We start from the raw sequence: 24,975 nt of genomic DNA on the forward strand, positions 1-24,975 counted from the left end.
TACTGTAACAGAGTATTCCTACACTCTGGTACTTCTACTTTTACTAAGTACAAGATCTGAGTACTTATTCCACCTCTGGTAGTGTATTAGTCTGAATTGTAGCCACAAAATCATGCAGAGCTGCATAGAAATAGACTCACAATGGTAACAAGTGGAAAATAATATTTACAAATGTGTACAATGATTTGTAGGTAATGCTGACTACTCAAGACACCTGACTTATACATCTTCAAAGGAAGACTGTGTTCATTCTACAATTACATGGGATTAAAGCAAAATGTAGTTTTACTTGTATAATACTTCAATTTTATATAAAAGACAGTTTGTTTTCATCTGTTTTCAAATAAACAAAGTCTTGGCTTTCAGAATATTAAACTTGTTTCGGCAAATTCAGATGATAAATACAACTTTGAAGCTTGTAACGGCATAATTACAAGCGGAGAACGGACTAATGTAACATCACAGCAAGCATAACAACAGCCGGTGTTTCTTGTGAGTGTTTCCCCAGTACACAAACGCAAAAATACACAAACACACTCGCGAGCTTCCCCCAGACCAGTAATACAAACGAAAATGTGTCTTCGGGTCAATGTGACTGATTTCGATAGAGCAAGTCACATTTGGTTTAGGCACGAAACATACTACCAGTAGAAATACATTGCTTTCAAAATCGCTCTGTGTCGAATCAATAGATTATATTTCGTGACTATAACACGAAATGCCGTGAGTGCTTCATCCTCTGAACACCACACGATGGCGACTGTAACGCTCCTCTGAAATGATTATCCCCTGCAATTATTATCCCTCATCGAGTTCGCTATTCAGCTAGCTAACGTTAGCTTAAACAAACGTAACATGCAACGTTAGCCTAATCTAAAATGCTCTACTACGGCGTACCTTTCATGTGGCTCGTCAGCGCAGACTCTCGCATCGTTATTTTTGCAAACTTTGCAGGAGGCTACTCGTGGGCTTGACCCTCGTCTTAGCCATGGCTTGTATTTGTCTTCTGCTAGCCAACGCTCGTTGAAACGGCAACCTCCTGGCACACAGTCATCTATCACTCTCATCATAATGCCCAGGTCACACGCAACACAAACACTTGCAGGTCGCGCGCATAGCGCGGGAAGGCCGGAGCAGAGATGTTTTATGTAGAAGCGAAGCAATTCTTTTCTGTTAATCTAAACAGCTAACTATTCAGTCAGACAGCAATCTATTGTAAAAGTAAAGCATTTACATTTTCAAGCACTTTATCTCAATTTCAAGCACCATTCCCAAAATTCAAGCACTTTCCCAACCTTGAAAACACCACGTCAAATTTCAAGCATTTTCAAGGATTTCAAGCACCTGTACGAACACTGTAACTTGTATACCAAAAATGTTCAGTTTCAGTGATGCAAACACAGGTATGGTGAAAAAAGAGAGAACTATTCGAAGCAGAACAAAAACAGCGTAATATACCATCTGACAAAGGCCTGTGCTATAATGCTTCAATTAACTGGCTATTCTTTATAATATACTCAGATCAATAGGGGACGGAGATGTTAAGTTATAAATCAAGGGTTTTTATTATTATTTACAGCAGGGGTGGGGAACCTTTTTCCTTTCAATTTTTACAACATCCTCCGAGGGCCGTACACGTTATTGAACTCAACCTCTGCTTGAAAAAAACTAAAATCACAGCCCATTCATTTCGCCTTTCTTTCATTCTGTGCAAAGAAAAAGCAACCTCTTAATCCAGATATCTTACCATGACTCACGCATGCATGCACGTGCACGGTTGTGGTATGACCACCAAAACAGAAAGATATGGACACAAGATGTGTGCAAATGTATTTAGTGTCCATGTGAACATGATTTAAGTGGGGGGGACCTAACCTCCTCTAGGGGGGTCCGAGGGCATGCTCCTCCGGGAAGATTTTTTTTTAAATATTGAAGATAAAAGCATCAATCTGGTGCACTTTGAGAGCAACATGAGGAGATATATGGGTACATCTTTCAACACCCATTTGAAACAGAACTGTAAGCAGATTTTTCTTTTTGGATATTTTAGAAATCACTCCCCTTTTAAACTCTATTCTTGTTATTTTTAACAACTTTTTTGTCACTGTCATAGTATTTTATACCTGTTTTTAATTTAGTCTTTAATGTCTCATTAATAACTATAATGATCATATCAAGGTGTGCCTTAACCTCACTGAGCTGAGGTTATTTGAGCCTCTCAGGAGAGAGCTCTCTTCCACCTGGTTGTAGAAAAGCTCTTTAAATTCGTTAGCATAGCTAGCTAACCAGATGCTAATAACAACAGATCGCCACTGTGCTTACAACTAAAGACACAGCCACGCAAACACTGCGGCATGTGTACGGCTCCTTATGGGTACTGCAATATTTGAAGAGCTGGAGCGACGTTCCGGTGCTCTCCGTCAGCACTCTAGTCTACACTCCTTTCAGACGAGACATAACCACGCGAAGACACGTTACGCTCGTGTTGTGTTCAAGGAACCTGTTATTGGCCAGGAAAAACAGGAACTCCCTTGTTTAATTATTTTGCGATCTAGATTTCTTCTTCTTTTTTGAAGTGAGAAATTGTCCGTCAGTCGGACCCCCCCCCCAAAACGAAAACTCTTTGGTTCTCCACGAATTACACAAGTCACCCAAATCAGCGTTAAAAAAGCGGGAGGCGCCGAAAAGCGACTAATTTGCATCACTGTAGTTTACAAGAGGTAATTGATACCCTAACATTGCTCTATACCAGATAGATGGATACTTTAACTATCCCAAATTGGGAAATGCTTATGTAGCACTGTGTCAGGCATTAAAACGGTGGAATAAAGTATTGACACTATTACTACCAAACATATTAATATTATTTTATGCCATTGTTTGTTTTTCACTTTGTTCTGACAGCTGAACTTGCTGCTCCACACAGAGAGAAGAGCAAAGAGGAGATAGTCTGTGTGAATTACTTTAAATTGTGGGTAAGGGTAGATAGCTCCCATTGTTTTGTGACCTGTCAATCATCAAACCGGGGTCATATTTTATTGTGTTTATTTTAGGGCCGGGACTCGATTAAAAAAATTAATCTAATTAATTAGAGGCTTTGTAATTAATTAATCGAAATTAATCGCATTTTTAATCACATATAAATATTTGACCTGAGAACAGTGAGAAGCAATTTTTTTCGCATGGATTTTAGTATACCATTAGGCACATTCACACCGCAGTACTTTCCCCACAAAGGTTCATGGGAATTTAGTTCATGAGAACTCTTTGAACCTGGGGGAGGATTACGCAAATGAAGCCGCTGACGTCACTTCTTCTTCTTCTGCTTCAGTAGAAGCTGCTGGGAGTCCCTGCAGCCTTCCGAGTAAATCGCCAGAACGCCGACACCTCCTCATCTCCACCGCTCCCATGTTTTATTTTGTGTTGCCATAAATTAGTCTCTCTGCGTTTCTGCGCTGGGCTAATGCTAATAATGCTAATGCGAGGATAATAAAATGGCGGCTTCACAACACTTTTTGGGAGTTTTACGGGGCGTGGTTTGCAATCCGCCCAGCCAATCAGACATATAGCTCTTTTCTCACAAGAGAGCCGTACGAAAGTCCCTGCTCTCTAGCAGCTCTCTGCTCTCTAGCAGGGACTTTCGTGGGGGTAAAAAGGTTCTCATGAACTAATTTTAGTACCGGCTCTTTTTGGTGTGAACGCGATAAAAGAGGCTAACGTCCACGCTAGCTTCCACGCTAGCTGCTATATGTTTTGCATTGAGGCTTGATGTGCTGCGGTGATATGCGAATTCCTTTTTGCATAATTTGCACACAACCGTGCTCTTATCGACGCTTCCATCCGTCCGTTTTTTAAAACAACATTTCCCACTGTTGTTCACTGTGGTTTGTTGTTGTCTGAAGTCATGAACGTTAGTTGGTGCTCCAGTATAATCGGTACGCCTGAAACTCATCCAGTGAGAAACGTTCCGCGGTGCAAAAATAAGTGCGATTAAAATGCGATAATTTTTTTAACGCGTTAATTTTTGTGTAATTAATTAATCTTAATTAACGCGTTAAAGTCCCGGCCCTAGTTTATTTGTATCTGAAGTTGTACCCATAGATGTAAAAAGAATAGTTCTACCGCAAAGTTATTTTCCGTGGGGACTTCCGGCAACAATCTTGATTCTGATTGGCCAGAAGACTCGAAAAAACATCAGCAAAGATGTTTTATTGAGAAGATGATCACTACGTGACAGAAGTTTTCAAAACCGTTTATGGTCTTCCGGTCCAACGCCTACTGAATGCACAGCGTTAGAAAATCGGGCCTTCAAAATAAAAGTTTGACTTCCTCCCCCCCCCCCCCCAGTTGCTAGCAGCTTATTGGGATTTTATGCTAGATAGACAGGCATTGTTTTGATATAATAAATTAAGCATTATTGTTAGTTAAGCATTAGTTAAAATGTACACAAACATGTAGATACACTTGTGGAAAGAATATTACTATTTACCCACAATAAAGATGCAGTGATATTAATCATCGGACTTGTTTAAATTATTAGGGGATGCACTGTTCCTGGAAGTACTGCAATAACAGCTAGATGCGATTGGACAGAACAAGTCCCCATACAACTCTAGGTTCCAAAAATATACATATTAAACGGTAAGAGCACGTGTAAATGCCAATAGTGAATATTTTTCTGCAAAGGTTTATATTAAACAATATTTTTGTAAATGTTTTGTACAAGAGCATGATCTCGGCTCAGAATAAAAAAATCACATTTTATTTAAATTATATATGTGTGAGTGAATATTAATAACACTATAACTGAACTTCCCAAGTCTTTTAAATAGTAGGGCAGACTTTTTCAAATTTGGATTCCCACTTTCACTGACAAGTCAACTTCGATTTAGTAAAACTCACAACCCTCTTACAGTTATATCAGGGTATATGCAGGAATCCTGAAGTCAAATTTAATACCTTTTAAGACCTTTTTTAAGACCTCATCGCAACTTCGAGTGCTAACCGGTTACATTGGCGACACACTTTACCTCACATTTACTATATTGATTGTAAGATAGCACAACTAAACAGAGTGCAGACAGACTACTGAAGCCTCCTCTCCACATGAACTTCAACCTGTGAAGGTCAGGTTTAATGCAGTATGCTGCTTTGTTGCTTCTGAACTCTGTGCTCTTTCATTCCAGTAAAACTCCTGAGAAACCATTAGAAACCAGTATTTGACCAATAAACAAAACTATTGACAAAACATTGAACTATGAAATATATGAAACTTTGGTGAGCTTCAGCGGGGTAATGCCATATAGGAGCTCCCTCACAAATACCCAGGGGTTAAATTGGGCTGGGGCTGTCCGGGGAAAAGCCCGGCACATAGGACGATGCTCTGACGTCATCACCCTCACACATTTGTCATATGTTTACAAAAAACGATATATATGTTAAGACTTTTCTCGTTCTTAATATAGACTATATTTAGGGTCGATATGTGTTGACCTTACTTTAAAATAGCAGATCTCTGTGACCGGATACAGTTTGGCTTAGACCCCGGCCCCACGAGGACGCATACAGTAAAACACATACGCAAACGCAAAAAAGTCTTCTGTTCACACGCATTCGATTCATTAACGTGTCCGTTCACACTAGACCGCTGGAAATGCTGGAAACGCTGTAGTACATATGCCAGGCCTGTAAGTGGCGCTGCTGCCGCCACAAAATACACCAAAAGCAGCGAAGAAGACCCCGGAGCATGGTTGTCATGGTTGCCCTTCTGTTTATTCTCCGCGGTGGACGGCGTGTTTTCCTGCTGTATATCTCTCAGGTAGTCCACCAGCAGATAAACCCCCCCCCCCCCCCCACAGAGCGGAGCAAGGCAACGAAATTTAAAATAAGAAGCAGCATTTTATGGCACGCTATGCATGGGGCCACCTTGAGGGGGTTTCCCGACATGTTGTTTCAGTAAATTAAAGGGTGTTTCATGTTGTCGTTGCTGTGGACCTTCTTAATACCTTGGAAAATGCCGTTAAAAATACTTTTTAATAGCCTTAATTTTCGCTAAATTGATTTATCAACTTTTAATACTTTTTAAGACCCCGCGGACACCCTGTATATTGATTATCGAAATGTGTTGCAGACTTTTAAGAATTATTTTTGTTATTTTACAAGTTATCAGGGGAGAGCGCGAACGCAGTCCCCCACTACCACAAATTATGCAATCGAGATTCCCACATTTGAGGAATTCGCAGAGGTCAGCTCGACCGGTGTGCAATGGCCAAGCCTCGCCCTGGGTGAACCACCTTGTTGATCATGGTATCTCCCTTGCCAGGTAAGTATGAGTTGTACACATCGGAGTCACGCATCTCATTCACACACATGATACACTGAATAAAGGTGCTGCAATTATAGAGACTACCAAAAACTAAGACATATAAAAAGGGGAGGATTATCTACGGGTAATTTAACACAAAATACTGTCTTTTGTACGTAAGATGACAAAGATCTTTCCATTTAACTTGGATATATATCCAATGATGCAATGCTGCATTGCAACAACCCCCCCCCCCCCCCCCCCCCCCCCCCCCCCTCAACTCACGTTTCAAACACTTCCTCTCTGTTTGCTGCTGGTGGCAGGCAACTGACATTTCTGGTACTGCCACCTAGTGGTCTGGAGTGGTAACAATGCTGGTTCTGTAAATATAAAGGCAATGCATTAACACAAACAGCAGCCTCCAAAATAAACCCATCTTTCTAACAGTTTAAACAATAACTAAACATGATGTGTTAATATACATGAAATGATGATTCAATTACAAGCACTGAGTAAATGCATTCACAAATCAATAATTTGATGCGTAAGAGCTTTCTTCAATTTAACAAAGATAAAAACGAGATAATTAGTTATTGAGGCCAAGAAGTAATGAACTAAAGACAGCGCTCAGTTTTAATCAGTAATATTATAAATAATGAATAAAAGCCTGACACCTGGATGCAGTCATGGACTTGGACCTGCATTTTAACAGCCACATTGAGGTAAAAACAAAGTCAGCCTCCTACCATCTTAATGTATAAAGTCAGAATGAGGATTTGGAAATACTAGTCGATTTATTTAACTGAAGTAGACTTGATTACTAATAATTGTTTATCGCAGGTCTTAGAAAGAAAATTGCTGATTCAGGGCGCTGCTGCTCGAGTCCTCACTAACAAGAGAGTGGATCACATCACTGCCGTTTGAAATCTTTACACTGGCCTTACTCTGGTCAGTCAGTCACAATTAAACATGGAGAAGCAGCGTTCAGGTATTATGCTCCATATATCTGGAACACACTACCAGAACACTGCAGGTTAGCTGGAAGTCTCTTTTCTTTTAAACCCATGTGGAGGACTTGTTTAATTGCCATTGCTTTTTAACAACACTATTTATATCTTATCCTTGTATTTCTAACCCGTCTTGTCCTATTTTGGATTGTTTTAGTGAGTGTTCTCCTGGCTTTTTTATTAATTTCCCAAAATGTATTTAAATTAAGTGTAATATATATGGTTCCTTTTGCACTACGTCCCAATGCTTTTAAAGTATTTGTGTCAAGCTCTTTGAGTTGCATGCTGTTGAAATGTGCTCTTAAATACACTTCCTGCCATAAAATAAACAACTTCTTGCAGCTTTTTCTGGGACAATACTTTCCAGCTCCGAAAACAAGATTTATACACATTGTAATAAAGTAAAAAAAAACATGTTGATACACTCGTGGAAAGAATATGACTATTTGCACACAATAAAGATGTAGGGATATTTCCTGGAAGTACTGCAATAACAGTTAGATGCGATTGGACAGAACAAGTCCCCATACAACTCTAGGTTCTGAAAATCTACATATTAAACGGTCAGAGCATGCGTAAATGCCAAGTGAGTATTTTTCTGAAAAGGTTTATATTAAAAAATATTTTGGATAATTATTTTTACGAGAGCAGGAACTCTCCTCAGAATTTAAAATATATTTTTGTTTAAATGATAGATGTGTAAGTGAATATTAACAACATTATAACTGAAGCTACTACTGGCAGCTCAGAATTTTTACAATTTGTATTCCCACTTTTACTGACGATTCAATTTAAAACTCACAACCCTCTTACAGTTACACTGCTTCTCAAAATGGGTTGTAGACTTTTAAGAATTATTTTGTCATTTTACAAGTTATCAGGGGAGAGCGCGAACGCAGTCCCCCACTACCACAAATTATGCAATCGAGATTCCCACATTTGAGGAATTCGCAGAGGTCAGCTCGACCGGTGTGCAATGGCCAAGCCTCGCCCTGGGTGAACCACCTTCTTGATCATGGTATCTCCCTTGCCAGGTAAGTATGAGTTGTACACATCGGAGTCACGCATCTCATTCACACACATGATACACTGAATAAAGGTGCTGCAAATATAGAGACTACCGAAAACTAAGACATATAAAAAGGGGAGGATTATCTACAGGGAATTTAACACAAAATACTGTCTTTTGTACGTAAGATGACAAAGATCTTTCCATTTAACTTGGATATATATCCCATGATGCAAGGCTGCATTGCAAGAACCCCCCCCCCCCCCTCAACTCACATTTCAAACACTTCCTCTCTGTTTGCTGCTGGTGGCAGGCAACTGACATTCCTGGTACTGCCACCTAGTGGTCTGGAGTGGTAACAATGCTGGTTCTGTAAATATAAAGGCAATGCATTAACACAAACAGCAGCCTCCAAAATAAACCCATCTTTCTAACAGTTTAAACAATAACTAAACATGATGTGTTAATATACATGAAATGATGATTCAATTACAAGCACTGAGTAAATGCATTCACAAATCAATAATTTGATGCGTAAGAGCTTTCTTCAATTTAACAAAGATAAAAACGAGATCATTAGTTATTGAGGCCAAGAAGTAATGAACTAAAGACAGCGCTCAGTTTTAATCAGTAATATTATAAATAATGAATAAAAGCCAGACACCTGGATGTAGTCATGGACTTGGACCTGCATTTCAACAGCCACATTGAGGTAAAAACAAAGTCAGCCTCCTACCATCTTAATAATGTATAAAGTCAGAATGAGGATTTGGAAATACTGGTCGATTTATTTAACTGAAGTAGACTTGATTACTAATAATTGTTTATCGCAGGTCTTAGAAAGAAAATTGCTGATTCAGGGCGCTGCTGCTCGAGTCCTCACTAACAAGAGAGTGGATCACATCACTGCCGTTTGAAATCTTTACACTGGCCTTACTCTGGTCAGTCAGAGTCACAATTAAACATGGAGAAGCAGCGTTCAGGTATTATGCTCCATATATCTGGAACACACTACCAGAACACTGCAGGTTAGCTGGAAGTCTCTTTTCTTTTAAACCCATGTGGAGGACTTGTTTAATTGCCATTGCTTTTTAACAACACTATTTATATCTTATCCTTGTATTTCTAACCCGTCTTGTCCTATTTTGGATTGTTTTAGTGAGTGTTCTGGCTTTTTAATTAATTTCCCAAAATGTATTTAAATTAAGTGTAATATATATGGTTCCTTTTGCACTACGTCTCAATGCTTTTAAAGTATTTGTGTCAAGCTCTTTGAGTTGCATGCTGTTGAAATGTGCTCTTAAATACACTTCCTGCCATAAAATAAACAACTTCTTGCCACTTTTTCTGGGACAATACTTTCCAGCTCCGAAAACAAGATTTATACACATTGTAATAAAGTAAAAAAAAACATGTTGATACACTCGTGGAAAGAATATGACTATTTACTCACAATAAAGATGTAGGGATATTTCCTGGAAGTACTGCAATAACAGTTAGATGTGATTGGACAGAACAAGTCCCCATACAACTCTAGGTTCTGAAAATCTACATATTAAACGGTCAGAGCATGCGTAAATGCCAAGTGAGTATTTTTCTGAAAAGGTTTATATTAAAAAATATTTTGGATAATTATTTTTACGAGAGCAGGAACTCTCCTCAGAATTTAAAATATATTTTTGTTTAAATGATAGATGTGTGAGTGAATATTTATAACATTATAACTGAAGCTACTACTGGCAGCTCAGAATTTTTACAATTTGTATTCCCACTTTTACTGACGATTCAATTTAAAACTCACAACCCTCTTACAGTTACATTGCTTCTCAAAATGGGTTGTAGACTTTTAAGAATTATTTTGTCATTTTACAAGTTATCAGGGGAGAGCGCGAACGCAGTCCCCCACTACCACAAATTATGCAATCGAGATTCCCACATTTGAGGAATTCGCAGAGGTCAGCTCGACCGGTGTGCAATGGCCAAGCCTCGCCCTGGGTGAACCACCTTCTTGATCATGGTATCTCCCTTGCCAGGTAAGTATGAGTTGTACACATCGGAGTCACGCATCTCATTCACACACATGATACACTGAATAAAGGTGCTGCAAATATAGAGACTACCAAAAACTAAGATATATAAAAAGGGGAGGATTATCTACAGGGAATTTAACAGAAAATACTGTCTTTTGTGCGTAAGATGACAAAGATCTTTCCATTTAACTTGGATATATATCCCATGATGCAAGGCTGCATTGCAACAACCCCCCCCCCCCCTCAACTCACATTTCAAACACTTCCTCTCTGTTTGCTGCTGGTGGCAGGCAACTGACATTTCTGGTACTGTCACCTAGTGGTCTGGAGTGGTAACAATGCTGGTTCTGGAAATATAAAAGGCAATGCATTAACACAAACAGCAGCCTCCAAAATAAACCCATCTTTCTAACAATAACTAAACATGATGTGTTAATATACATGAAATGATGATTCAATTACAAGCACTGAGTAAATGCATTCACAAATCAATAATTTGATGCGTAAGAGCTTTCTTCAATTTAACAAAGATAAAAACGAGATCATTAGTTATTGAGGCCAAGAAGTAATGAACTAAAGACAGCGCTCAGTTTTAATCAGTAATATTATAAATAATGAATAAAAGCCAGACACCTGGATGCAGTCATGGACTTGGACCTGCATTTCAACAGCCACATTAAGGTAAAAACAAAGTCAGCTTCCGACCATCTTAATAATGTATAAAGTCCGAATGAGGATTTGGAAATACTAGTCGATGCATTTAACTGAAGTAGACTTGATTACTAATGATTGTTTATCGCAGGTCTTAGAAAGAAAATTGCTCAACAGCTGCAGCTGATTCAGGACGCTGCTGCTGCTCGAGTCCTCACTAACAAGAGAGTGGATCACATCACTGCCATTTGAAATCTTTACACTGGCCTTACTCTGGTCAGTCAGAGTCACAATTAAACATGGAGAAGCAGCGTTCAGGTATTATGCTCCATATATCTGGAACACACTACCAGAACACTGCAGGTTAGCTGGAAGTCTCTTTTCTTTTAAACCCATGTGGAGGACTTGTTTAATTGCCATTGCTTTTTAACAACACTATTTATATCTTATCCTTGTATTTCTAACCCGTCTTGTCCTATTTTGGATTGTTTTAGTGAGTGTTCTCCTGGCTTTTTAATTAATTTCCCAAAATGTATTTAAATTAAGTGTAATATATATGGTTCCTTTTGCACTACGTCCCAATGCTTTTAAAGTATTTGTGTCAAGCTCTTTGAGTTGAATGCTGTTGAAATGTGCTCTTAAATACACTTCCTGCCATAAAATAAACAACTTCTTGCAGCTTTTTCTGGGACAATACTTTCCAGCTCCGAAAACAAGATTTATACACATTGTAATAAAGTTAAAAAAAACATGTTGATACACTCGTGGAAAGAATATGATTATTTACCCACAATAAAGATGTAGGGATATTTCCTGGAAGTACTGCAATAACAGTTAGATGTGATTGGACAGAACAAGTCCCCATACAACTCTAGGTTCGGAAAATCTACATATTAAACGGTCAGAGCATGCGTAAATGCCAAGTGAGTATTTTTCTGAAAACGTTTATATTTAAAAATATTTTGGATAATTATTTTTACGAGAGCAGGAACTCTTCTCAGAATTTAAAATATATTTGTGTTTAAATGATATATGTGTGAGTGAATATTAACAAGATTATAACTGAAGGTACTACTGGCAGCTCAGAATTTTTACAATTTGTATTCCCACTTTTACTGACGATTCAATTTAAAACTCACAACCCTCTTACAGTTACACTGCTTCTCAAAATGGGTTGTAGACTTTTAAGAATTATTTTGTCATTTTACAAGTTATCAGGGGAGAGCGCGAACGCAGTCCCCCACTACCACAAATTATGCAATCGAGATTCCCACATTTGAGGAATTCGCAGAGGTCAGCTCGACCGGTGTGCAATGGCCAAGCCTCGCCCTGGGTGAACCACCTTCTTGATCATGGTATCTCCCTTGCCAGGTAAGTATGAGTTGTACACATCGGAGTCACGCATCTCATTCACACACATGATACACTAAATTAAGGTGCTGCAAATATAGAGACTACCAAAAACTAAGACATATAAAAAAGGGAGGATTATCTACGGGTAATTTAACACAAAATACTGTCTTTTGTGCGTAAGATGACAAAGATCTTTACATTTAACTTGGATATATATCCCATGATGCAATGCTGCATTTCAACATCGAAAGACAACTACAAATCACTAGTTGTATCAATCTTACTCCAACAATTGAGAAACAATCAACCGGTAAGTTTAGATAAATCGAGAATATATAATACTGTATTGAAAAGTTGTTCTATTCACTGTTATAATTTAGAGAAAATGCAAAAAACACATGTCTCTCTCCCCCCCCCCTCAACTCACATTTCAAACACTTCCTCTCTGTTTGCTGCTGGTGGCAGGCAACTGACATTTCTGGTACTGTCACCTAGTGGTCTGGAGTGGTAACAATGCTGGTTCTGGAAATATAAAAGGCAATGCATTAACACAAACAGCAGCCTCCAAAATAAACCCATCTTTCTAACAATAACTAAACATGATGTGTTAATATACATGAAATGATGATTCAATTACAAGCACTGAGTAAATGCATTCACAAATCAATAATTTGATGCGTAAGAGCTTTCTTCAATTTAACAAAGATAAAAACGAGATCATTAGTTATTGAGGCCAAGAAGTAATGAACTAAAGACAGCGCTCAGTTTTAATCAGTAATATTATAAATAATGAATAAAAGCCAGACACCTGGATGCAGTCATGGACTTGGACCTGCATTTCAACAGCCACATTAAGGTAAAAACAAAGTCAGCTTCCGACCATCTTAATAATGTATAAAGTCCGAATGAGGATTTGGAAATACTAGTCGATGCATTTAACTGAAGTAGACTTGATTACTAATGATTGTTTATCGCAGGTCTTAGAAAGAAAATTGCTCAACAGCTGCAGCTGATTCAGGACGCTGCTGCTGCTCGAGTCCTCACTAACAAGAGAGTGGATCACATCACTGCCATTTGAAATCTTTACACTGGCCTTACTCTGGTCAGTCAGAGTCACAATTAAACATGGAGAAGCAGCGTTCAGGTATTATGCTCCATATATCTGGAACACACTACCAGAACACTGCAGGTTAGCTGGAAGTCTCTTTTCTTTTAAACCCATGTGGAGGACTTGTTTAATTGCCATTGCTTTTTAACAACACTATTTATATCTTATCCTTGTATTTCTAACCCGTCTTGTCCTATTTTGGATTGTTTTAGTGAGTGTTCTCCTGGCTTTTTAATTAATTTCCCAAAATGTATTTAAATTAAGTGTAATATATATGGTTCCTTTTGCACTACGTCCCAATGCTTTTAAAGTATTTGTGTCAAGCTCTTTGAGTTGAATGCTGTTGAAATGTGCTCTTAAATACACTTCCTGCCATAAAATAAACAACTTCTTGCAGCTTTTTCTGGGACAATACTTTCCAGCTCCGAAAACAAGATTTATACACATTGTAATAAAGTTAAAAAAAACATGTTGATACACTCGTGGAAAGAATATGATTATTTACCCACAATAAAGATGTAGGGATATTTCCTGGAAGTACTGCAATAACAGTTAGATGTGATTGGACAGAACAAGTCCCCATACAACTCTAGGTTCGGAAAATCTACATATTAAACGGTCAGAGCATGCGTAAATGCCAAGTGAGTATTTTTCTGAAAACGTTTATATTTAAAAATATTTTGGATAATTATTTTTACGAGAGCAGGAACTCTTCTCAGAATTTAAAATATATTTGTGTTTAAATGATATATGTGTGAGTGAATATTAACAAGATTATAACTGAAGGTACTACTGGCAGCTCAGAATTTTTACAATTTGTATTCCCACTTTTACTGACGATTCAATTTAAAACTCACAACCCTCTTACAGTTACACTGCTTCTCAAAATGGGTTGTAGACTTTTAAGAATTATTTTGTCATTTTACAAGTTATCAGGGGAGAGCGCGAACGCAGTCCCCCACTACCACAAATTATGCAATCGAGATTCCCACATTTGAGGAATTCGCAGAGGTCAGCTCGACCGGTGTGCAATGGCCAAGCCTCGCCCTGGGTGAACCACCTTCTTGATCATGGTATCTCCCTTGCCAGGTAAGTATGAGTTGTACACATCGGAGTCACGCATCTCATTCACACACATGATACACTAAATTAAGGTGCTGCAAATATAGAGACTACCAAAAACTAAGACATATAAAAAAGGGAGGATTATCTACGGGTAATTTAACACAAAATACTGTCTTTTGTGCGTAAGATGACAAAGATCTTTACATTTAACTTGGATATATATCCCATGATGCAATGCTGCATTTCAACATCGAAAGACAACTACAAATCACTAGTTGTATCAATCTTACTCCAACAATTGAGAAACAATCAACCGGTAAGTTTAGATAATCGAGAATATATAATACTGTATTGAAAAGTTGTTCTATTCACTGTTATAATTTAGAGAAAATGCAAAAAAACACATGTCTCTCTCCCCCCCCCCTCAACTCACATTTCAAACACTTCCTCTCTGTTTGCTGCTGGTGGCAGGCAACTGACATTTCTGGTACTGTCACCTAGTGGTCTGGAGTGGTAACAATGCTGGTTCTGGAAATATAAAAGGCAATGCATTAACACAAACAGCAGCCTCCAAAATAAACCCATCTTTCTAACAATAACTAAACATGATGTGTTAATATACATGAAATGATGATTCAATTACAAGCACTGAGTAAATGCATTCACAAATCAATAATTTGATGCGTAAGAGCTTTCTTCAATTTAACAAAGATAAAAACGAGATCATTAGTTATTGAGGCCAAGAAGTAATGAACTAAAGACAGCGCTCAGTTTTAATCAGTAATATTATAAATAATGAATAAAAGCCAGACACCTGGATGCAGTCATGGACTTGGACCTGCATTTCAACAGCCACATTAAGGTAAAAACAAAGTCAGCTTCCGACCATCTTAATAATGTATAAAGTCCGAATGAGGATTTGGAAATACTAGTCGATGCATTTAACTGAAGTAGACTTGATTACTAATGATTGTTTATCGCAGGTCTTAGAAAGAAAATTGCTCAACAGCTGCAGCTGATTCAGGACGCTGCTGCTGCTCGAGTCCTCACTAACAAGAGAGTGGATCACATCACTGCCATTTGAAATCTTTACACTGGCCTTACTCTGGTCAGTCAGAGTCACAATTAAACATGGAGAAGCAGCGTTCAGGTATTATGCTCCATATATCTGGAACACACTACCAGAACACTGCAGGTTAGCTGGAAGTCTCTTTTCTTTTAAACCCATGTGGAGGACTTGTTTAATTGCCATTGCTTTTTAACAACACTATTTATATCTTATCCTTGTATTTCTAACCCGTCTTGTCCTATTTTGGATTGTTTTAGTGAGTGTTCTCCTGGCTTTTTAATTAATTTCCCAAAATGTATTTAAATTAAGTGTAATATATATGGTTCCTTTTGCACTACGTCCCAATGCTTTTAAAGTATTTGTGTCAAGCTCTTTGAGTTGAATGCTGTTGAAATGTGCTCTTAAATACACTTCCTGCCATAAAATAAACAACTTCTTGCAGCTTTTTCTGGGACAATACTTTCCAGCTCCGAAAACAAGATTTATACACATTGTAATAAAGTTAAAAAAAACATGTTGATACACTCGTGGAAAGAATATGATTATTTACCCACAATAAAGATGTAGGGATATTTCCTGGAAGTACTGCAATAACAGTTAGATGTGATTGGACAGAACAAGTCCCCATACAACTCTAGGTTCTGAAAATCTACATATTAAACGGTCAGAGCATGCGTAAATGCCAAGTGAGTATTTTTCTGAAAACGTTTATATTTAAAAATATTTTGGATAATTATTTTTACGAGAGCAGGAACTCTTCTCAGAATTTAAAATATATTTGTGTTTAAATGATATATGTGTAAGTGAATATTAACAAGATTATAACTGAAGGTACTACTGGCAGCTCAGAATTTTTACAATTTGTATTCCCACTTTTACTGACGATTCAATTTAAAACTCACAACCCTCTTACAGTTACACTGCTTCTCAAAATGGGTTGTAGACTTTTAAGAATTATTTTGTCATTTTACAAGTTATCAGGGGAGAGCGCGAACGCAGTCCCCCACTACCACAAATTATGCAATCGAGATTCCCACATTTGAGGAATTCGCAGAGGTCAGCTCGACCGGTGTGCAATGGCCAAGCCTCGCCCTGGGTGAACCACCTTCTTGATCATGGTATCTCCCTTGCCAGGTAAGTATGAGTTGTACACATCGGAGTCAGGCATCTCATTCACACACATGATACACTGAATAAAGGTGCTGCAAATATAGAGACTACCAAAAACTAAGACATATAAAAAGGGGAGGATTATCTACGGGTAATTTAACACAAAATACTGTCTTTTGTACGTAAGATGACAAAGATCTTTCAATTTAACTTGGATATATATCCCATGATGCAATGCTGCATTTCAACATCGAAAGACAACTACAAATCACTAGTTGTATCAATTTTACTCCAACAATTGAGAAACAATCAACCGGTAAGTTTAGATAAATCGAGAATATATAATACTGTATTGAAAAGTTGTTCTATTCACTGTTATAATTTAGAGAAAATGCAAAAAACACATGTCTCTCTCCCCCCCCCCCCCCCCCTCAACTCACATTTCAAACACTTCCTCTTTCTTTGTTTGCTGCTGGTGGCAGGCAACTGACATTCCTGGTACTGCCATCTAGTGGTCTGGAGTGGTAACAATGCTGGTTCTGGAAATATAAAAGGCAATGCATTAACACAAACAGCAGCCTCCAAAATAAACCCATCTTTCTAACAATAACTAAACATGATGTGTTAATATACATGAAATGATGATTCAATTACAAGCACTGAGTAAATGCATTCACAAATCAATAATTTGATGCGTAAGAGCTTTCTTCAATTTAACAAAGATAAAAACGAGATAATTAGTTATTGAGGCCAAGAAGTAATGAACTAAAGACAGCGCTCAGTTTTAATCAGTAATATTATAAATAATGAATAAAAGCCAGACACCTGGATGCAGTCATGGACTTGGACCTGCATTTTAACAGCCACATTAAGGTAAAAACAAAGTCAGCTTCCGACCATCTTAATAATGTATAAAGTCCGAATGAGGATTTGGAAATACTAGTCGATGCATTTAACTGAAGTAGACTTGATTACTAATGATTGTTTATCGCAGGTCTTAGAAAGAAAATTGCTCAACAGCTGCAGCTGATTCAGGACGCTGCTGCTGCTCGAGTCCTCACTAACAAGAGAGTGGATCACATCACTGCCATTTGAAATCTTTACACTGGCCTTACTCTGGTCAGTCAGAGTCACAATTAAACATGGAGAAGCAGCGTTCAGGTATTATGCTCCATATATCTGGAACACACTACCAGAACACTGCAGGTTAGCTGGAACTCTCTTTTCTTTTAAACCCATGGGGAGGACTTGTTTAATTGCCATTGCTTTTTAACAAAACTATTTATATCTTATCCTTGTATTTCTAACCCGTATTGTCCTATTTTGGATTGTTTTAGTGAGTGTTCTCCTGGCTTTTTAATTAATTTCCCAAAATTTATTTAAATTAAGTGTAATATATATGGTTCCTTTTGCACTACGTCCCAATGCTTTTAAAGCATTTGTGTCAAGCTCTTTGAGTTGAATGCTGTTGAAATGTGCTCTTAAATACAATTCCTGTCTAACAGGTATAAAAGACTATATGACAGTAAAAAAAAAAGTTGTTATTAATAAACAAGAAAACAGTTTGAAAGGAGAGTGATTTGTAAAATATCCACAAAGAAAAATAAATCTGCTTACAGTTCTGTTTCATATGGGTGTTGAGAGATGTATCCATAGATCTCTTAATTTTACTCTCAAAGTGACCAGATTGATGCTTTTAACTTCAATATTTAAAAAAAAAAATCTTCCCGGGGGCGTTATTAACGCGTTAACTTGACAGCCCTAATATATATATATATATTTTTTTTTTTAGGACGTGCGATATTAAGTAGGCGAATTAGCTCAAACACGTCATGTTACAATTATTTTGCTGCTTGCTACAAAAGGAAAACTCGCACGGCTCTCATGTCAGGGGTACTTGAGTGAGTGACATGCAGGCTCTGCATGCACAGCAAACCACCAATCACAATCAAATCTCCAAAGCAAACTGACCCGGTGATTAAAGGTAAAAACACTGAATAAAGTAGTTTCATGTGTTTCTCCAAGGCAGTTCGGCGCTGCTAACCAAGCTAGCTCAGCTTGTTGCTCTGATAACTTAAGATCCAGACGTCCGTGACTAAAATCCTTCATCCGGTTAAATATAGTTAGAAAAATACCAATTGTATAGCATTAAAGTTCAAGAAAGGATGGTTTGCGGACAAAAAAAACTGTCTTTTCTTAAATTCCTGTATTTTGTCATATCGCAGGGGAAAGAAAATATCGCAATGTCAGTTTTTTCTAATATCGTGCAGCCCTAAGAGAGAGTGAGTGTGTGTGTGAGAGAGAGAATGAGTGTGTGAGAGACAGTGGATCTTACCTTTTAGAAGTGTTTCTTCCTTGCCTTTCTCTTTGAAAAGTCTGTGATTAGGTCATCAAAATCCAGATCCCTCACAAGATCAGACTCGATGGCCATCAAAGAAAGGGCTGAAAGTCTCTTCTGAGCCATGGTTGTCCTAAGTTAATTTTTGATGCGTTTAAGCTGTGAAAAGGACCTCTCACCCTCGCATTTGGTTACAGGCAGTGTGAGAAAAATCCTGAGCGCAACAAAAACATTGGGGAATGTTGTCTGTAGTCCATGTTTAAGCACCACCTGCAGTCTGTTTGCAGGAGTTGCATCTGGCTGTGTGCTGACAAAAGCCCTAAACTGGATCAGCTCATCTGCTAATGACTTATCCAAGTCAGTAGGATATAACGAGGAGAGAATATTGGCCAGTCTGCGGAGATGTCAAATAGGACTCCAAAGTGATAATTTATCTCTTTGTATGCATCCAGGCGTTTGCTCAGTCCTGAAAGCAAACTGTCAATAATTACATTGAATGTCTCAACCTGGAATGTTTTACTGCCAGTCAGTGCCACCTCGTGCTCCACTGTCTCGTCATCAAATACTTGTCTTTTACCAACACGGTGAGTCTCGTGCTGGTATGTCTGTGTCACGCCGGTGACAGCCCGGGCAGATGTCTCAAAGTCAGAAAATGTCCCTCGTAGTGATGCAACATAAGTGCGCAGCGATTCCAAAAGTCATACAGCGGTCATTAGGTCAATGTCTTTATTTTACAAGCCAGTGCTCGTAAAGCTTGAATTGGTGCAGTACAGTGTCCAAAAATGTTGTCAGCAGAGCAGTCTCTAGTTTCCCAAGTTTGCCACACAGCGCACAGGCCTCTCGCCGTGTTTCCTGACGCTCTTCGTCATCAGCCGCCAACATTTGTAAAGCCCCTCTTATTGCAGTGTAATTGTCACTCATGCCCCTTTCACACCAATGCAGTTCCAGGGCCGGTTTCGGCGCTGGAGCTTGAAAAGCACCGGTTTTTCTTGTTCACACCGCAGCGGAGCCGCCTCTAAGCTCCGGAATCCGGATCGTTTGAAGCACCAAAAAGTTGTCGGTCTAGAAAGCAAGCACCGCATACGTCACGCTTATGTCGGATCTGGGATGTGTCCAAATAACACACGACATCCGCCTTTCCGCCAGCTTCAACATGATCTGTGGAAATAACAATGAAAATCAGTTTTAATGTTATACCATAGTAATTAATGCTGCAAATCTGGGTATTTTGAGCTTGGCACTACTCACCAAACTGGCACCTGCCCGAGACAGCTTTTGAATGAGCCCCCATAAGTTACGGCCCCAGCCTCTACTCCGCGGTAGTGGCTCGTGCTGAGACCCGCAACATGAAAGAATACACGCAATAACCGGTACTTGGTAACGAGCATTTATTGATAATCAGCCGTTTGCTCACACAAGCGAAACGGGAAACAAAAAGAGGTCTGGAGGACCGGCCAAAAGGAACAAACAGAAGGAGGGAACCCGAGCCAGCCACACCATGGGCCGTAGGACCCAGAGCTCCCCCCCTAACCAGAAATAAAATATAAACCCTATGGGAAACAAAATAAAGCCGCGAAAACTGGACTACCAGGTCCTCCAGGCTAAACATAAACACATCAGCAAAAATATGGCCTACAGCTCAAAATAGCAAAGAGATATCTTAAGGAGAGTGTCTCCCGGATAGGCGAGACATCCTTCTCCTCCAGATTCTCTTTATATCTCCATGAGTGGAATTTGGAACACCTGGGCAGAGGCGGAGCCAGGGGCAGACCAGGTGCACCCCCACCATGAGTTAGTGATTTTTTTTTCAAACAGAAACAATCACAACAATCAACTTTGAGTCGACAGACGCGCTCACGACTACGTTTGTCTTTTACGACCACTCAGGCCCCACACAGAGAGTTTTTACCAGCATTGGAAATGAGTACTCCCAAATAGTTTATTTTGTGCTGACTTGCGAGGAGTCCACACAGAAGCTGCAACCCATGTGCCGTGGAGTCATGGAAAAGTTCCGGCTGGCCAATCAACCGGTTCCTAAAACCCTCTACATTGACCGTGGGTGTTGTCGTGCTCAGGGCCCTACATCTGTGGAGACAGAGGGTGTTTCTCAATCGCAAGTAAATCTGCTCCAGAGCCACTATTTCAAGCATACTACGTCATCGAGTGCCGCCGAAGTACTGTTCCAATGTCCAGCATACTTGGAAATCTACCGAGCCCGGCGTACTTCCTTTGGAGAAATTTCGAGGCTGCACATGTGTAGACTCCGGTCTTAAAATCCACACAATGCTTTGCACACGGACCAATTTCCCCAAATCTGTGGCGGAAAATGTAAGGCGGGGCCTCTCATATGACGCACACCTGCACACTTGCTAGCCTGTTCCACTCTTTGTTTTCCGAATGCCAGGAAGTATTCTTGCCTCGCTTCTGAAGCAAGACTATGGTGGAATGAGCTCCCCATTGAAATCAGGACAGCAGATAGCTTGCACATCTTCCGGGTGAGAGTGAAAACTCATCTCTTTCGACTCCACTTCGATCGATAGAATTACTAACAAAGAATTGCTAACAAAGCACTTTTATACTAATAAAGGACTGGCTTATCTAAAACCAGTTGAGTAGCACTTGAAATGTTTGGCTCTATGAAACCTGATGTACTTATATGATTCTGTTTTCTTCAAGTTTGTATCTTGTTGGTCGAACGCACTTATTGTAAGTCGCTTTGGAAAAAAGCGTCAGCTAAATGCAATGTAATGTAATGCTTGGTTTGACGGTGGTATGGTTGTGCGTCTGGACATCTTCCACTGGATCCACTGGTTTGACGCAGCCATACGCACAACCATCAACAATGTGGACCTGCCCTATTACAAAAGTCTGGGTGGAAGCAATAGCCTGGAGGGATTCCACAAGTCTCTGCCTCACATGATCCCAGGTACACAAGTGTAGTCGCTTTAATTAATAATAATAATATACGTCTAATAATAAAAAGCAATAAAAGTACAATTCCGAAAGCCTAGGAAAAGGAAAGCAGCAAATGAATCCTCTTGAAATAGAACATGTAAAATAGGAGAAAATTAATCATTTCAATTGGCCTATGCATGCCCATCTCTTTTCTTTTTTGTTGCATCTAATAATGGATTTGGTATAAACAATAAAACACTAACATTTACACAACAATTAAAGCTTTCCGGTACTCTACCCTCCTCAGGTCCCCATTGTGCAGCACGGCCATATCAGGTTTACCTGATAAGTGGCATCGCACGCTGGAACTGCGACAGAAGCTTAGACATTAGTGCAATGAACAACAGGCTAATGTACATGGTGGTGAAACTGCTGTGGTTGAAGTCACCAGAGGGTTCTCCCACAAGCCCAGAGAAGACCACCATCTTAAAGGCTTACGAGCAAATTCAGCACCGGTTTTTGGTGGACGATCCAGTCTTGTCTAAAGCAGGCTTTCCTCAGCCAAAGATAAACATTAAGACGGTAAGTGACCTTATCCGCGCTCAAGAACGCCTCCTCAACCTGCGTGCGACCAACCAGCCAGCGATGCTCTCAAAGACCACTTCTGTTTCCTCTGCCCACTTGCCTCCAGCGCCACACCAGCCAGCAGTCCTCCCTCACCAGACTACCCGCTGATGCAGTACGTGCCGACACCCAGCACGGCAGGGACCAAGTTATTGAAGGGAAGGAGGGACATGATCGCGCCTCTCTCTCACCCTCAGACATCACTGCCACCTGTGTCACTGCCATGGTACTTTGGCAACATTTCTGTTATCTGTGTTTTTCATTACTGTATATACCTTGGCAATGACCCGACGGGCCACGGCCATGATACTGCTAACGGCCGCTAGTTTGGGGACAGCGTCCTTCAGTGAAATATCTATCAAACTCTAGTTTGATATGCTATAACGTTACCCACTACAGTTTAAGGCACACTTTCTGTCATTATCCGTGTTATCTTGTATACAGTATATCATGAAATTACTGTTAAAAGTGACAGGCACTGTGTCCCGTTAGCGTTGACGCTAGCTAAAGGTTAGCATCGCTCAATGACGTAACCTACTACACTGAAAAAAGGTTTTCGAGCTGTACTCCATCCAATTTATAATTCTCCTTTCATTCAATTTAACATTATTTGTGTTATTTTTTCAAATAATAATTTGTTTTTCAATATATTTTTTGAATGAAAATATTTTTAATTCAGAGCTCAACTAAGAAATATCCGTTTTGACCAATATACAATTTTAAGGTTACGCATAGGCCCGCACATGCGCATTAAACAGAAAACTATAAAACAGGACCGTCTTCACACAACCCGGGCCGCCCAGGAAGAGAGCCATTTCTCAGCACGACAGATCTTTTCCTACACCGGAGAGACAGAGAGCAACCATTACATTGTGGTAAGTGAAAACAACAATTTAATTATGCTGCTGTATTTCGTAGCATACTGTTATTTCCATGCTATATATTTTGCCATTTCTCTGCAAACGTACTTGGTAACATTATTTGATGTCGAGGTTGTTAAATGTTAAACTTAGTTTAGTTTAACATTACACTTGCTAACATTACATGATGTCCACGTTGGTAAGTCTTAAACTTAGTTTAGTTTAACTTTACACTTGGTAACAATACGTGATGTCGACGTTGGTAAATGTTACATGAATTAACTCATTTTATCCGTAACTTATTTTACAGCGGTAACGTTAATTAGCTAGCTAGCAAGCAGCTAGCATACCACCATGTTATTAGCTGGCTAGCTAGCATACCATGCGTCCCGCCCGCATGGTGGTTCTAATTCAACTTCAAGTTTTATTTTTCCGTGCTATATATTTTGCCATTTCTCTGCAAACGTACTTGGTAACATTATTTGATGTCGACATTGGTAAATGTTAAACTTATTTTAGTTTAACGTTACACTTGCTAACATTACGTGATGTCCATGTTGGTAAGTCTTAAACTTAGTTTAGTTTAACTATACACTTGGAAACAATATGTGATGTCGACGTTGGTAAATCGTTACATAAATTAACTCATTTTATCCGTGACTTATTTTACAGTGGCAACGTTAATTAGCTAGTTATTAGCTAGCTAGCAAGCAAGCAGCTAGCATACCACCATGCGGTCCCGGCCCGGCCCGCATGGTGGTTCTAATTCAACTTCAAGTTTTATTTTTCAACCTCGCTTTTTGGACCTGCAGTGCATGTTTTTATCTTTTGGCATGCTGAGAGATTTTTTGTTTTGTTAATGGAAAATGTTTTGCAGTTGGTTCAAAGACTCCTGCATATAATGTAATTATCTTAATAAGATGCTGGGTGGTGTGATTTCCAATATAATACATCCTGAAAAATAAGTGCACAGTATGTTTTATTAATTTAATTTAGTGATAAACTTAGCGGTTACTCCTGAGTTTCATTTGTTTGGCACCCTGCAACAATCTGGGTTTCTCATTTTGCCCCCCAGGAAAAATAATTGCCCACCCTGCTAATAATATTAACAACTAAGATGGGAGGTGAGAAGAGTCTGCTCTGATCTGAGCATCTCAAAATGATAAAGACAATGGCGCACCCAGCAATTTGTAATGTAATGTCAATTTGACAAACAAGATATGAAATTTCCAATCGAAAAACACTGTTAAGTTAACCTTACTATAGGTGTGTACAATCGTAGATAAAAAATATAGCTAGATGAACGCACACAAAGGTCTTCAACAACTATATTGATTGCATTAAAGTTAAATCATATTCTGCCATTGATTTGATCATTTATATTGGTGATGTTTTTGAAGACTATGAGTTAATCTCTCTTTTTTTCTCCCTCTTTCAGACTCCTCTCACTCCTATCTAGGATATTGATTTCCTCGAGTGGAAACATCTATATCTTCAGCCTCAACCCTCTCATCGCTGCTGTTACGGTTGGACATACAGTAGAAACTTTTTG

The 24,975-nt window shown here is 39.1% G+C and overlaps 1 protein-coding gene and 6 non-coding genes across 13 annotated transcripts in view; all 7 read right to left on the bottom strand.

Annotated features, from left to right (window-relative positions):
* The window catches only part of LOC117555841, a 76,326-nt gene that overhangs the window by 6,747 nt on the left and 44,604 nt on the right, over nt 1–24,975 (bottom strand). Inside the window, exons 1-8 of one of the 7 annotated variants that reach the window (XR_004570452.1) lie at nt 20,293–20,479; nt 19,042–20,202; nt 17,147–17,245; nt 14,961–15,055; nt 12,782–12,876; nt 10,603–10,697; nt 8,596–8,690; nt 6,590–6,684 (exon numbers count right to left, since the gene is read on the bottom strand). The gene's annotated coding sequence lies outside the window, so the exon portion shown is untranslated. Of the gene's footprint in view, nt 1–6,589; nt 6,685–8,595; nt 8,691–10,602; nt 10,698–12,781; nt 12,877–14,960; nt 15,056–17,146; nt 17,246–19,041; nt 20,203–20,292; nt 20,488–24,975 lie in introns of those variants that run through there. The other 6 variants (XR_004570463.1, XR_004570464.1, XR_004570453.1 and 3 more) reach the window with 6 other exon arrangements.
* On the bottom strand, nt 6,167–6,330 carry LOC117556430. Its single transcript, XR_004570561.1, has one exon. It is a non-coding gene; the product is annotated as a U1 spliceosomal RNA (small nuclear RNA).
* On the bottom strand, nt 8,190–8,353 carry LOC117556410. Its single transcript, XR_004570552.1, has one exon. It is a non-coding gene; the product is annotated as a U1 spliceosomal RNA (small nuclear RNA).
* LOC117556474 lies at nt 10,198–10,361 on the bottom strand. The gene has a single exon (XR_004570582.1). It is a non-coding gene; the product is annotated as a U1 spliceosomal RNA (small nuclear RNA).
* LOC117556480 lies at nt 12,217–12,380 on the bottom strand. Its single transcript, XR_004570583.1, has one exon. It is a non-coding gene; the product is annotated as a U1 spliceosomal RNA (small nuclear RNA).
* LOC117556486 lies at nt 14,396–14,559 on the bottom strand. Its single transcript, XR_004570584.1, has one exon. It is a non-coding gene; the product is annotated as a U1 spliceosomal RNA (small nuclear RNA).
* LOC117556492 lies at nt 16,575–16,738 on the bottom strand. Its single transcript, XR_004570585.1, has one exon. It is a non-coding gene; the product is annotated as a U1 spliceosomal RNA (small nuclear RNA).

The sequence above is a fragment of the Gymnodraco acuticeps genome, unplaced genomic scaffold, assembly GCF_902827175.1.
Source record: "Gymnodraco acuticeps unplaced genomic scaffold, fGymAcu1.1, whole genome shotgun sequence".
NCBI lineage: Eukaryota > Metazoa > Chordata > Actinopteri > Perciformes > Bathydraconidae > Gymnodraco > Gymnodraco acuticeps.